The sequence below is a fragment of the Scyliorhinus canicula genome, chromosome 3 (assembly GCF_902713615.1).
Source record: "Scyliorhinus canicula chromosome 3, sScyCan1.1, whole genome shotgun sequence".
NCBI classification, from domain to species: domain Eukaryota; kingdom Metazoa; phylum Chordata; class Chondrichthyes; order Carcharhiniformes; family Scyliorhinidae; genus Scyliorhinus; species Scyliorhinus canicula.
This window is the reverse complement of record NC_052148.1, coordinates 14,087,004-14,102,692: the sequence shown is the minus strand read 5'-3', so window position 1 is coordinate 14,102,692 and position 15,689 is coordinate 14,087,004. Positions and strand designations below refer to the sequence as shown.

Genomic DNA, 15,689 nt, shown 5'->3' with positions numbered 1-15,689 from the left:
TTGAGACTCTGTTCCGATATGGGGGCTGAGCACATACATTTATTGTTCCACACAGAAGTAAATGGATGTCAAGGGGTCAGGTGCTACTCAGTTTACGAACTGAGGTACGAAATCCACGCTTTCCTCCTCGAGAAATTGTCCTCTCTGGCTGATTTGTTTGCTGATGAAACTTGGATGCTAACTACGTCTCAGCTTGCAGACATTGTTTCAATTCTAAATGAGCTGAAAGTCAAATTGCAAGGGAAGGATGATGATTGCTTTCGGCACTGAAGAAATCGAAGCTTTCCTAAAGTCATTGAAAGTTTGGCAAATACGAGTGCAAAGCCAAAATGACCACACATTCCCCACACTACTACGACACATCAAAGAAAACAGCATTAGTAAGCAAACTGTAAATGGACTGGCAAGCCTTATTCAGTTGCATCTGGCCGCGCTGACCAACCGAGGAGAAATTTAATATTTTGAGAAGAGGTGGGTGAAAAATCCCTGAGTTTGAGACCACTGAATCAGTTGTTAACTTGCAGCTGACTCAAAATGAAAAAAACGTGCGCCTCAGCTGTGACAGCACATAAAAAATACGGCACAACTGGATGGCACATGGCGCAGTGGTTAGCACTGGGACTACGGCACTGACGACCCGGGTTCGAATGCCGGCCCTGGGTCACTGTCTGTGTAGAGTTTGCACATTCGCCCCGTGTCGCCGTGGGTTTCACCCCCACAACCCAAAGATATGAGGGGCAGCACGGTAGCATAGTGGTTAGCATCAATGCTTCACGGCTCCAGGGTCCCAGGTTCGGTTCCCAGCTGGGTCACTGTCTGTGTGGAGTCTGCACGTCCTCCCCGTGTGTGCGTGGGTTTCCTCCGGGTGCTCCGGTTTCCTCCCACAGTCCAAAGATGTGCGGGTTAGGTGGATTGGCCATGCTAAATTGCCCATAGTGTCCTAAAAAGTTAGGTTACGGGGGAGTTGTTGGGTTACGGGTATAGGGTGGATACGCGAGTTTGAGTAAGGTGATCATTGCTCGGCACAACATCGAGGGCCGAAGGGCCTGTTCTGTGCTGTACTGTTCTATGCTCTATGCAGGTTCGGTGGAATGGCTACGCAATTTAGCCCATTAATTGGAAAAAACATAACTGGGTACTCTAAATTTGAAAAAATACGCCTCAGGGCAGCACGGTGGTTAGCATAAATGCTTCACAGCTCCAGGGTCCCAGGTTCGATTCCCGGCTGGGTCACTGTCTGTGCGGAGTCTGCACATCCTCCCCGTGTGTGCGTGGGTTTCCTCTGGGTGCTCCGGTTTCCTCCCACAGTCCAAAGATGTGCGGGTTAGGTGGATTGGCCATGCTAAATTGCCCGTAGTGTCCTAAAAAGTAAGGTATGGGGGGGGGGGGGGGGGGGTTTGGGTTATGGGTATAGGGTGGATACGTGGGTTTAAGTAGGGTGATCATTGCTCGGCACAACATCGAGGGCCGAAGGGCCTGTTCTGTGCTGTACTGTTCTATGTTCTAAGTCACTGAAGCAGTCAGCAGTCTGGAGCAGCACATCAGAGGAGTAACCGGAGCAGAGTAAAACAAGCATTGTGTTGCTTCTGCCCTTTACAATGACCTACTTGTGAGAGATTGGATTTTCCGTCCACAAGGTGACGACTGATTGGAGTGAGATCATGAGGACCACCTCTCAGATTAAAGGCAAGAGAAAATAGTGGGTCACGAAGGTTGGCCGCGAAAGTCGGCCGGCTGGTAAAAATGTGTCCCCGGAAAAAAAGTTTGAAAAACACTAATTTAGATGAGGGTACTAAATGTTATATCTCCAAATTCGCAGATGACACAAAGCTGGGTGGAAGGGTGATCTGTGAGGAGGATGCAAACATGCTTCAGTGTCATTTGGACAAATTGAGCGAGTGAGCAAATGCATGGCAGATGCGGTATAACTTGGATAAATGTGAGGTGATCCATTTTGGTAGCAAAAACAGGATGGCACATAATTTGAATCGCCATAGATTGAGAGAGGGGAATGTGCAATATGACCTTGGTTTCCTCATACACCAGTCGCAGAAAGCATGCATGTGCAGCAGGCAGTAAAGTCGGCAAATAATATTTTGGCCTTCATAGCAAAAGAATTGGAGTACAGGGCCAGGGTTGTATTGCTGCTGTTATACAGGGCCATGGTGAGAACATGCCTCGAATAGTATGTGCAATTTTGATCTCCTAATCTGAGGATGGATGCTCTTGCTTTAGAGGGAGTGCTGTAAACGTTTACCAGACTGATTGCTGGGACGGCAGGACTGGTGTACGAAGAGATATCTAGTCGGTTAGGATTCTTTTCGCTATTGCTCAGAAGAATGAGAGGGGATCTCAGAAACCGATAAACTTCTCACAGTACTAGTCAGGGTAGATGCACAAAGGATGTTCCCGATGGTGGGGAGTTCAGAACCATGGGTCACAGTCTAAAGATACGGGACAAACCATTTAGGGCTGAGGCGAGAAGACCCAGAAAATGGTGTGCCTGTGCAATTTGTTACCACAGAAAGCAGTTGAGGCCAAAATATTGTATGTTCTCAAGAAGGTATTTAGATATAGCTAAGATATAGCTAAAGGATATGGACAGAAAGCGGAAACAGGTAACTGAGTTAGATGATCAATCATGATCATCATGAATGGAGTATGCTTGGTCCAAGATCGCAAGAAACTGCAGAGTGTGGTGAACTCAGCCCATCACATCACACAACCTTGCCACCCTCACATTGATTCTGTATACACCTCTCGCTGCCTCAGGAAGGCAGACAGCATTATCCGAGACCCCTCCCACCCAGGCACTGACTTCTTCCAGACCCTTCCATCAGGCAGAAGATACATAAGTCTGAAGACCCGCACATCCAGACATACGAACAGCTTAGTCCCCACAGCTACAAGACTCCTCAACGATTCCCCCTCGGACTGATCTGTTCCCTGTAAGAACACTATTCAAGACACCCTATGCTGCTCTTGCTCATGTATTTGCTTTGTTCGGCCCCTTGTTCTGCACTATAACCAATCAATGTTTGTCAATGTTCTCTGTTGATTATTCTTTTTGTCTACGATGTACGTACTCTGTACTCCCCCTCTGCCACAGAAAAAAACTTTTCACTGTACTTCGGTACGTGACAGTAAATCAAATCAAATGCCTAATGGTCTACCCCTGCTCCAATTTTCTATATTTTTTTTGTAATTTAGATTACTCAATTATTTTTCTTTTCCAATTAAGGTGCAATTTAGAGTGCCCAATCCACCTAACCTGTACATCTTTGGTTTGTGAGGGGTGAAACCCACGCAGACATGGGGAGAATGTGCAAACTCCACCTGGACAGTGACCCAGGGCCGAGATTCGAACCGGGTCCTCAGCGCCGCAGTCCCAGTGCTATCCACTGCATCATATGCCCCCCTTTTCTATGTTTTTTTAAAGACAAGTTGCAAGAACTGGTTACTGCACAATTTGTAGTGCACAAGTGTAACTATCTTATCACTTTTAAAATACCCAAACACACACAAATGAAACAAATCGGATCTCTGCAGAGATTGGAGGATTTTATGGGAAGGATAAGGTTCATACAGTTTTGACGCTGTCGATTTGGTGCTCCTTTCTGAAGACAGAATGATCGTCCCAGTAGATGTCTGCTCATTCTCTCCAATGGAGCTTCAGCATCGAGGAGCACAGGTCTAAATCAATCCTTGGGACCTTTCTCTCATCCCATTGGGTTTCCAAATATAGACATGGGCAGCACAAGTGGATAGCACTGTGGCTTCACAGCACCAGGGTCCCAGGTTCGATTCCCCGCTGGGTCACTGGTTGCGTGGAGTCTGCACCTTCTTCCCATGTCTGCGTGGGTTTCCTCCGGCTTCCTCCCACAGTCCAAAGATGTGCAGGTTAAGTGGATTGGCCATGATAAATTGCTCTTAATTACAGTCAATAAATGCAGCCTTTATCATCATTGCTACTGCGAAGTGTAATTAAGGTGTTCAATATATTGGTCGTGTTGGGAAGCCGTATCTTCAAGAACTACAATTTTCTTCGAAATTTGGATTGCATTATTTGGACACTTGGATTTTTTTTTTTCCAAGGTCATAAGTTCATCTTGGGTAGGGAGAAGGCATGCCTTTCCCAAAAAATCCCCTGGCGAGCATGGTGTTTGAGGGGAAGGACTATTTGCATTTTTAAGCAATAATTGATTAATGGCTGAAAAACATCTGTTCAAAGGCCAAGGCCTTGGTGACTTACTGGAATTCACATGAAAAAGATGAGCTTTAAGTTGTTTTTTTTTAATACACACAGTTGGGAATAAACTAAGGAGGAGGAATGTTGCCCCTCTTGCGTGATCCTTGCCTTCCCTGAAAAGTTAGGAGGGGTTATTGGGTTACGGGGATAGGGTGGCAATGAGGGCTTAAGTGGGTTGGTGCAGACTTGATGGGCCGAATGGCCTCCTTCTGCACTGTATGTTCTAAGTTCCAGTGAGATGAGCATTCCTAGCTGGGTACTGGCAGCCACACTATTTCAGGGAAGGCAAGGATCACGCGAGACGGGCAACATTCCTCTTCCTTGGTTTATTCCCGAGTGTAAAAAAAAACAACTTAAAGCTCATCTTTTTCATGTGAATTCCAGTAAGTCACCAAGGCCTTGGCCTTTGAACAGATGTTTTTCAGCCATTAATCAATTATTGCTTAAAAATGCAGATAGTCCTTCTCCTCAAACACCATGCTCGCCAGGGATTTCTTGAGAAAGGCATGCCTTCTCCCTACCCAAGATGAACTTTTGATTTTCAAAAAAAAATCCAAAAATCCAAGTGTCCAAATAATGCAATCCAAATTTCGAAGAAAATTGTAGTTCTTGAAGATACGGCTTCCCAACACGCCCAATATATTGAACACCTTAATTACACTTTGCAGTGTCAATGATGATGTAAAGACTGCCTTTGTTGACGGTCGTTAATTGCCCTAAGTGGGCGTTATTGATATACTGCAGTCCAAATGGCAATGCTGTTTTGTGTTCGATTTTCACAATTGAGGGCTTTGCTTGACCGCTTCAAATGGCATTAAAGTCAAACACAAAGTGTGGGACTGAAGAAATGTGTTGATCAAAGAAGGGGGGGGAGAAAGAGAGAGCAAGAGAAACAGGATCCTTCCCATGAAGCCTATTATCAGTTGAGGTTTCATAATGTAGTTAACATTTTAACACAAATTACCAGATTTATTTACTTACTTCTCAGTGTGGTCTGAACTCATTGAGTCCCAATTTTAGACCTGCATCAGAACCACCAGACAATTATTGTTCAACAAAACGAGCAAATGGTCCTGCACTTTTATTCTTGGGTTGCAGGCTTGTTGGAAAAGTCAACATTTATTTTCCATTCCTACTTCCCGGAGCAGGTTATGGTGGTGGACCTCTTTGAATAGCTGTTGACGATGTGGTGAAGGTAGCGTTTGACCCAGTGAGAATGAACATGTCCACATCAGAATTACACTTCTTGGGGTGAGAACTTTGAAGCTGATATTTTCCCATGAATGCTGACTTCCCATACGATTCCAAGTAGTAATCTGGTATTTGGAGAACATATGAAGATGGCTACGCTCTTTTTATTATTAGAGATGGATTTCACCTGGCACACAAGTGGCAAATAATGTTTGTGTAGCCTATCAGCTAAATCCTGAACGCTGTTCATGTTTTACTGTTTGTAGCCATGGACTGCTTCATTGCCTGAGGTATTATGAATGGAGCTGAATAGAGTGTAATCAGCTGTAAACAGGCCCATCTCGGATGTTAGAATGGATGGCAGTTTTTTTAAAAATCTATTCATTGGATGTGAGAATCTCTGGCAAGGCCAGAATTTGCTGCCCATTCCTAATTTCCCTTCAGCCACTTGAACCAGGGCACCTTCCAAGAAAATGTAGTTATGCGTTATAAGGAAGGAAGGAGAGATTGCAGAATGTAATGTTATAGTCAGAGCTAGAGTGTTGAGAAAAGATCAACTTAATACGAGGGACGTCCATTCAAAAGCCTGATGGCAGCAGGGAAGCTGTTCTCGAGTCGGTTGGTATCTGACGGAAGAAGGTGGAAGAGAATATGTCCGGGGTGCGTGCGGTCCTTAATTACGCTGGCTGCCTTTCCGAGGCAGTGGGAATTGTAGACAAAGTCAACGGATGGGAGGCTGGTTTTTGTGATGGATTGGGCTATATTCACGACCTTTTGTAGTTTTGGGCGGCCTTGGGCAGACCACAATGCTTTCAATGGTGCATCTGTAAATGATGGAGAGAGTCGGAGCGGACATGCCGAATTTCCTTAGTCTTCAGAGAAAATAGTCGTTGGTGGGCTTTCTTAACTATAGTGTCGGCAGGGCGGGTGGGGGAGAGACCAGGACAGGTTGTTCGTGATCTGTACACCTAAAAACTTGAAGCTCTCGACCCTTTCTACATTGTTCCCATTGATTGAATTAGGGGCATGTTCGCCACTATGCTTCCTGAAGTCGATGATAATCTCCTTCGCTTTGTTGACATTGAGGGGAAGATTATTGTCGTCGCACCAGTTCACCATCTCATTCCTGTACTCTGTCTCGTCATTGTTTGAAATCCGACCCACTACGGTGGTGTCATCAGCAAATTTGAAAATCGAGTTGGAGGGGAATTTAGCCACACAGTCATAGGTGTATAAGGAGTATAGTAGAGGACTGAGGACACAGCCTTGTGGGGCACCGGTGTTGAGGATGATCATGGAGGTGGTGTTGTTGCCTATCCCTACTGATTGTGGCCTGTGGGTTAGGAAGTTCAGGATCCAGTCGCAGAGGGAGGCGCTGAGGCCATGGAATTTGGAGATGAATTTCATAGGAATAATGGTGTTGAAGCCTGAGCTGTAGTCAAGGAGTCTGACATAGGTGTCTTTGTTATCTAGGTGTTCCAGTGTTGAGTTGCGGGGCCAGGGAGATAGCACCTGCTGTGGACCCGTTGCAGCGGTAGGCGAATTGTAGTGGATCAAGGCAATCCGTTGGCAGGAGTTGATTTGTGCAATGACTAACCTTTTAAATAATTCATAATGATGGATGTCAGAGCCACTGGACAATAGGCATTAAGGCACACTGCTTGGCTTTTCTTTGGTACAGGGATGATGGTCGTCTTCTTGAAGCAGATAGGGACCTCAGATTGTTGTAAAGAGAGGTTGAAGATGTCTGCGAATACACCACCCCACCGGCTAGCTGATCCGCGCAAGACCTGAGTGCTTGTCCGAGTACCCCATCCGGGCCAGTGACTTTCCACAGGTTGACCTTCGAGAAGGCTGCTGCTCTGACATCTGCAATGGTGACCTCAGATACAAGTTCATCCGAGGCTTCCAGGGTGGAGGGCGTGCCCTCGCTGGCCTCTTGCTCAAAGCGTGCACAGAATGAGAGATGTCAGCATTGCACCTGTACTAACATACAATTTAGCTAAAGAGTCACAGGGGCTATGTGCAGCTTGACTACAAGTGAAGTTGTGGTTGGCGAGCTTCTGTCTATTACATACTGTTGAGCATGCTTGTAGTCCTGTATTGCAGATTTAATCAGGTTACAATGAAGTTTTCCACATTCAACCAGAGTTTTTCATCTGGCTTGATAGTTATGGAGTAATGAGTGATATGCCAGGTTATAGGGTATGATAGCATACAATTCTGTTACTAATGGCCAAGAGATCTGTTAATATATGGTAATGGCACACGTGGTACCGTAGTGTGAAAACAGGGCTTGGTCTCCAAAACGACTGATGTTTTTTCAAGCGCATTAAATCACAAAGCCCCAATAGCCAGCAAACAGGAAGCACAGATAGACATACACGTGAACACGTCAATCAAAAATCAACACGCAAGGTATCCACTTCCTACCAGACGCCACACTAACTTTGTTAGCTTAATGTTAGCCAATATATTTGCATCAAGAGCCGGCAACAAATAAAAAGGTATGTTTCAATTGTATGAACAAAATATAAGCAGGGGGTGTAATGGAGGAGGCACATACAGAGAGGGAAAGGGACACCGTGTGATAGAGAAGTTGTGTGTGTGTGTGGGGGGGCGGGTGCTGCCCAAGGAAACAACAAGATGGGAAAGAGGGACATGGGGGGGGGGGGAAGAAGAGGGACATTGCGGGGGGGGGGGGGGGGGGGGGGGAAAGAGAAGAGGGGACATTGGGGGGGGGGAGAGAAGAGGGACATTGGGGGGGGGGGGGAGAGAAGAGGGACATTGGGGGGGGGGGAGAGAAGAGGGACATTGGGGGTGGGGGGAGAGAAGTGGGACATTGGGGGGGGGAGAGAAGAGGGACATTGGGGGGGGGGGAGAGAAGAGGGACATTGGGGGGGGGAGGAGGGACATTGGGGGGGGGAAAGAGGGACATTGGGGGGGGGGGAAGAGGGACATTGGGGGGGGGGAAAGAGGGACATTGGGGGGGGGGAAGAGGGACATTGGGGGGGGAAGAGGGACATGGGGGGGGAAGAGGGACATGGGGGGGAAGAGGGACATGGGGGGGGAAGAGGGACATGGGGTGGAAGAGGGACATGGGGTGGAAGAGGGACATGGGGGGGAAGAGGGACATGGGGGGGAAGAGGGACATGAGGGGGGGGAGAGGGACATGAGGGGGGGAAGAGGGACATGAGGGGGGGAAGAGGGACATGATGGGGGGGGGAAGAGGGACATATGGGGGGGAAGAGGGACATATGGGGGGGGAAGAGGGACATATGGGGGGGAAGAGGGACATATGGGGGGGAAGAGGGACATATGGGGGGGAAGAGGGCCATATGGGGGGGGAAGAGGACATGAGGGGGGGGAGAGGGACATGAGGGGGGGAAGAGGGAACATGAGGGGGGGAGAGGGACATGAGGGGGGAGAGGGACATGAGGGGGGGGAGAGGGACATGAGGGGGGGAGAGGGACATGAGGGGGGAGAGGGACATGAGGGGGGGAGGAGAGGGACCTGAGGGGGGGAGAGGGACATGAGGGGGGGAGAGGGACATGAGGGGGGGAGAGGGACATGAGGGGGGGAGAGGGACATGAGGGGGGGAGAGGGACATGAGGGGGGAAAGAGGGACATATGGGGGGAAAGAGGGACATGAGGGGGGGAGAGGGACATGAGGGGGGGAGAGGGACATGAGGGGGGGAGAGGGACATGAGGGGGGGAGAGGGACATGAGGGGGGGAGAGGGACATGAGGGGGGGAGAGGGACATGAGGGGGGGAGAGGGACATGAGGGGGGGAGAGGGGACAGGAGGGGGGGAGAGGGACATGAGGGGGGGAGAGGGACATGAGGGGGGAGAGGGACATGAGGGGGGGAGAGGGACATGAGGGGGGGAGAGGGACATGAGGGGGGGAGAGGGACATGAGGGGGGGAGAGGGACATGAGGGGGGGAGAGGGACATGAGGGGGGGAGAGGGACATGAGGGGGGGAGGGGGACATGAGGGGGGGAGAGGGACATGAGGGGGGGAGAGGGACATGAGGGGGGGAGAGGGACATGAGGGGGGGGAGAGGGACATGAGGGGGGGAGAGGGACATGAGGGGGGGAGAGGGACATGAGGGGGGGGAGAGGGACATGAGGGGGGGAGAGGGACATGAGGGGGGGAGAGGGACATGAGGGGGGGAGAGGGACATGAGGGGGGGGAGAGGGACATGAGGGGGGGGAGAGGGACATGAGGGGGGGAGAGGGACATGAGGGGGGGAGAGGGACATGAGGGGGGGGGAGGGACATGAGGGGGGGAGAGGGACATGAGGGGGGGAGAGGGACATGAGGGGGGGAGAGGGACATGAGGGGGGGAGAGGGACATGAGGGGGGGAGAGGGACATGAGGGGGGGAGAGGGACATGAGGGGGGGAGAGGGACATGAGGGGGGGAGAGGGACATGAGGGGGGGAGAGGGACATGAGGGGGGAGAGGGACATGAGGGGGGGAGAGGGACATGAGGGGGGGAGAGGGACATGAGGGGGGGAGAGGGACATGAGGGGGGGAGAGGGACATGAGGGGGGGAGAGGGACATGAGGGGGGGGAGAGGGACATGAGGGGGGGAGAGGGACATGAGGGGGGGAGAGGGACATGAGGGGGGGAGAGGGACATGAGGGGGGGAGAGGGACATGAGGGGGGGAGAGGGACATGAGGGGGGGAGAGGGACATGAGGGGGGGGAGAGGGACATGAGGGGGGGAGAGGGACATGAGGGGGGGAGAGGGACATGAGGGGGGGAGAGGGACATGAGGGGGGGGAGAGGGACATGAGGGGGGGAGAGGGACATGAGGGGGGGAGAGGGACATGAGGGGGGGGGAGGGACATGAGGGGGGGGGAGGGACATGAGGGGGGGAGAGGGACATGAGGGGGGGAGAGGGACATGAGGGGGGGAGAGGGACATGAGGGGGGGAGAGGGACATGAGGGGGGGAGAGGGACATGAGGGGGGGAGAGGGACATGAGGGGGGGAGAGGGACATGAGGGGGGGAGAGGGACATGAGGGGGGGAGAGGGACATGAGGGGGGGAGAGGGACATGAGGGGGGGAGAGGGACATGAGGGGGGGAGAGGGACATGAGGGGGGGAGAGGGACATGAGGGGGGGAGAGGGACATGAGGGGGGGAGAGGGACATGAGGGGGGGAGAGGGACATGAGGGGGGGAGAGGGACATGAGGGGGGGAGAGGGACATGAGGGGGGGGGGGGAGGGACATGAGGGGGGGGAGAGGACATGAGGGGGGGAGAGGGACATGAGGGGGGGAGAGGGACATGAGGGGGGGAGAGGGACATGAGGGGGGGAGAGGGACATGAGGGGGGGAGAGGGACATGAGGGGGGGAGAGGGACATGAGGGGGGGAGAGGGACATGAGGGGGGGAGAGGGACATGAGGGGGGAGAGGGACATGAGGGGGGGAGAGGGACATGAGGGGGGGAGAGGGACATGAGGGGGGGAGAGGGAATGAGGGGGGGAGAGGGACATGAGGGGGGAGAGGGACATGAGGGGGGAGAGGGACATGAGGGGGGGGAGAGGGACATGAGGGGGGGGGAGAGGGACATGAGGGGGGGGAGAGGGACATGAGGGGGGGAGAGGGACATGAGGGGGGGAGAGGGACATGAGGGGGGGAGAGGGACATGAGGGGGGGAGAGGGACATGATGGGGGGGAGAGGGACATGAGGGGGGGGAGAGGGACATGAGGGGGGGAGAGGGACATGAGGGGGGGAGAGGGACATGAGGGGGGGAGAGGGACATGAGGGGGGAGAGGGACATGAGGGGGGGAGAGGGACTGAGGGGGGGAGAGGGACTGGGGGGGGAGAGGGACTGGGGGGGAGAGGGACTGGGGGGGGGAGAGGGACTGGGGGGGGGAGAGGGACTGGGGGGGAGGGGGACGGACTGGGGGGGAGGGGGACTGGGGGGGGGACTGGGGGGGAGGGGGATGGGGGGAGGGGGGAGAGAGTTGGGACGGAGCGGGGGGAGGGGGGGGGGGGCTGGGAACAGAGGCCACGACTCTCGCTCGCCCCCCCCCCCGGGGCGGACGGCAGCGTCGTGGATGGGGGGGGGGGGCAGTTGATCCTCTTTATCGGCTGAAACACACGGTGCTGGGGGAGGGGAGGGGGGGAAACAAGCCTCAAGTGAGGGGAAAGACTGGCTTGAAACACGATACAAACCGCCCTCCCCATCCCAGAACAATTGCAGGAGCTGGAAGACATTTACCTCACGTCCAGCAGCTTTAAACCCCTCTGGCTGGCTCTCCGCGGCGGCCGTGCGCGCGCACAAACGGACTCCGGAGCTCGAGCGCCTAGACACACACACACTGAGAGCGAGAGAAAGGAACCATCCGCCCGCCCCCCGCGCTTCCTCATTGGGCGCGCGCCCCGCAGCTCTGACATCTCACTGGCCCCGCTACGCGTCAATCGCATGTGCCAGCCGTCGCCCCGCAATCCGATTGGCTCTTCCGGACGTCAACACGCTGCGTCTTGCCCGTGTACCCCTTTCCCGATTGGCTACCGTCCATGTCAATCGTGTTGGTTGATGTATTTGGGGAGGGGAGAGGTTCACTTTGGGCCTGGCCAATCGATGCGCCCGGAATTGCGGTGGGAGGCGGGCGTGTTTGTCTGTCGTGTGCATTAACCACGAGGTGAAAGTCGGCCTATCAGAAAGGGTGAGCTCGGCCACGCCCCTTATGTAACCCCGCCCATTTCTCAATACTCCGCCATATTTGGTCTGTGTTGATGTTTGGGGAAAATAGCGGGGTTGTGGGATTTTAAACTTTAATTTAAATTTCGAAATAAATCCTAATCGAGCACTTGGTTCGGCGCGTGCTGGAATACAAAGCTTTAATCCTTTTTTGGCATTGATTAATGAAAGGGGCTTCGCTTTGTTTTGTGGGTTGTTCATTGTCAATCACGAGGAATCCCACCCCCGCCGTAGGATATAATTGGCTGCTGTCTGTAAGTTGAGCTGGCTGTTGATTGGCCTCTCGGGCTGTCAATCATCTCCCTTGCCTCTCGGGTTCCCCCTCCTGGGCGGCTGAATCAATGAGGAATGGAAATGTCCAATGGAACATAGAACAGTACAGCACAGAACAGGCCCTTCGGCCCTCGATGTTGTGCCGAGCAATGATCACCCTACTTAAACCCACGTAACCCGTATACCCGTAACCCAACAATCCCCCCATTAACCTTACACTACGGGCAATTTAGCATGGCCAATCCACCTAACCCGCACATCTTTGGACTGTGGGAGGAAACCGGAGCACCCGGAGGAAACCCACGCACACACGGGGAGGACGTGCAGACTCCACACAGACAGTGACCCAGCCGGGAATCGAACCTGGGACCCTGGAGCTGTGAAGCATTGATGCTAACCACCATGCTACCGTGAGGCCCCGAGAGGTGACCGCCCCCTGTTGGCGGGCAGAGGAACAACGCATTTAGAGCTGGGAGTGGATGGAGGTCAAAAGGAAAGAGGAGCGAAAAAAAAAATCAAGTGATGTGCAAGCTGAAGGCAGAGCCGGACCTAAAATGTTCACCTTTCTTTGAGGTGGCAGGTTTCACTGGAACCATTTGTTTCCAGGACGGTGCATCTGCAATCTTTTCTTAGAACATAGAACAGTACAGCACAGAACAGGCTCTTCGGCCCTCGATGTTGTGCCGAGCAATGATCACCCTACTCAAACCCACGTATCCACCCTATACCCATAACACAACAACTCCACCCCTTAACCTTACTATTAGGACACTACGGGCAATTTAGCACAGCCAATCCACCTAACCCGCACATCTTTGGACTGTGGGAGGAAACCGGAGCACCCGGAGGAAACCCACGCACACACGGGGAGGACGTGCAGACTCCACACAGACAGTGACCCAGCCGGGAATCGAACCTGGGACCCTTGAACTGTGAAGCATTTATGCTAACCACCATGCTACCGTGCTGCCCCTCTTCTCTTCTCAGAGGAAAGTCTCACAATGGAACAAGTTGGCAAAGGACATAGTCTCAGCCCCATCATCAGTTCACATCTTCAAAGTCCATCTTTAGGGTATTTCCATTTGTATTTTCATTATCAAAACTACCATCTCAGCAGGCCATGCCTGGTTTAGCTAGCATTACCCATATAAATCTTGATGTCGAGATGCCGGCTTTGGACTGGGGTGAGCACAACATATAAATGTTGGCAGAGTACAAACTGGCAGAACAACTGGAGCAAGAGAAGCAGAAGTCCTGCATCCAGGACTTTCTGCACGTAAAGCAGATGTGTTAACCCCCTGCAGTGCACACTGAAACCAGTTACTGGTTTGTTGGCTGATGCTTTCCTGTCTGGTGGTAGAGACCCCATGGGATACACCTCTCAATCCTCCTACTCTCTTGTGCCACTGTTTTAAATATGTGTTTATTCTGGTAAACACACAAAATACTGGTACACGTACTGAAATGAAATGAAAATCGCTTATTGTCACGAGTAGGCTTCAATGAAGTTACTGCGAAAAGCCCCAAGTTGCCACATTCCGGCACCTGTTCGGGGAGGCTGGTACAGGAATTGAACCTGTGCTGCTGGCCTGCCTTGGTCTGCTTTAAAAGCCAGTGATTTAGCTCAGTGTGCTAAACAAATGCCTGCAAGGATTTCTGACACCACCCCAAGAACTTAAATACAAACAGTCAAATCCTGCTTAAACACAGGCCAGTAAGACTGCCGGAACCTGACTGCCCTTGAATAGGAACATGACCACCGACAAGTTCCTTCAAGTTACTCACCATCTGACTTTTTGTATTTGTTCTACTCTGTGTGGAGGAAGTGAATGTTTATTATGGTGGATGGGGTGCTGAGCAGTTGCTTTGTCCTGAATGGTGAGTGCTATCTGAGCTGCATCCATCCAGGCAAGCAGACAGTACACCATCACACCCCTGACTTGTGCCTTGCATGCTTTGGGGAGCCATGAGATGAGTTACCACAGAATTCTCAGCCTCTAACCTGTTCTCAAAGCCACAGTATTTAGTTCTGTATTCAGTTTCTAGTCAATGGTTCCCCCCCCCCCCCCAACGATGTTGATAGAGGGGGATTTAGCGACGGTGGTGCCATTAAATGGCGAGGAGAGATGGTTAATTATCTCTTGTTGGAGATGGCCATTGCCTGGCACTTGTGTGGCATGAAAGTTACTTGTCATTTATCAGTCAAAACCTGGATATTGTCCAGATTTTGCTGCATTTGAACATGGACTGCTTCAGTGTCTGAGGGGTCATGGATGCAGTTGAACATTGACCAATCATTTGCCACATAGTAATAATAATAACCTTTTATTGTCACAAGTATGAAGTTACTGTGAAAAGCCCCTAGTCGCCACATTATGACGTTATGATGGAGGGAAGGTCATTGGTGAAGCAGCTCAAGATAGTTGGGCCTAGGACACTACCTTGAGGAACTCCTGCAGTGTCATCTTGCAATTCAGATGATTGACCTCCAATACCCACAACCTTCCTTTGTGCTGACCAATGTCTCCAACCAGTGGAGGGTTTTCCCCCTGATTCCCGTTGACTCCAGTTTAGCTCAGGTTCTTGGATGCCACACTCTGTCAAATGCTGCCTTTCTGTCAAGGGCAGTTGCTCTCAGCTCACCTTTTGAGTTCAGCTCTTTTGAGCATGTTTGAACCTGGGCTGTAATGAAGTCAGAGTCCCTGGCGGATCCCAGACCGCCACTTGATAGCAGAGCTGTGGACACTTTCCATCACTGCTGCTGATCAAAAATAGACTGATAGGACGGTTATTAGCCCAGGTTGTATTTGCCATGCTTTTTGAGGACAGGGCATACTTGGGCAATTTTCCACATTGCCAGGAGATGACAGTATTGTAGCTCTGCTGGAACAGCTTGGCTAAGGGCGTGGTCAGCTCTGGAGCACAAATCTGCAGTACCTTTGCCGGAATGTTGTCAGAACTCAGAGCCTTTGCAGTATCCAGTGCCTTTCGCCATTTCTTAATAGCATGTGGAATGAACTGAATTGGCTGAAGACTGACGTCTATGATACTGGAGACCTGCAATGGAGGCTGAGATGAATCATCTACCCGGCAAATCTGGCTGAAGATTGTTACAGATAATTTAGCCTTGTCTTTTGAACAAATGTGCTGGGCCCCTTCATCATTGAGTATGAGGATATTTGTGGAGCCTTCTCTACCAGTTAGTTGTTTAATTATCCACCACCATTGTATGAGGCATAACTGCAGAGCTTAGATCTGATC

At 51.7% G+C, this 15,689-nt stretch overlaps 1 protein-coding gene across 3 annotated transcripts in view; it reads right to left on the bottom strand.

Moving 5' to 3' along the window:
- The window catches only part of LOC119963824 (polyadenylate-binding protein-interacting protein 2-like), a 132,221-nt gene extending 120,396 nt beyond the window's left edge, over positions 1–11,825 (bottom strand). The window contains exon 1 of one of the 3 annotated variants that reach the window (XM_038793139.1): positions 11,673–11,825. The gene's annotated coding sequence lies outside the window, so the exon portion shown is untranslated. The remainder of the gene's footprint in view (positions 1–11,672) is intronic. The other 2 variants (XM_038793137.1, XM_038793138.1) reach the window with 2 other exon arrangements.
- Between the last annotated feature and the right edge of the window lie 3,864 nt (positions 11,826–15,689).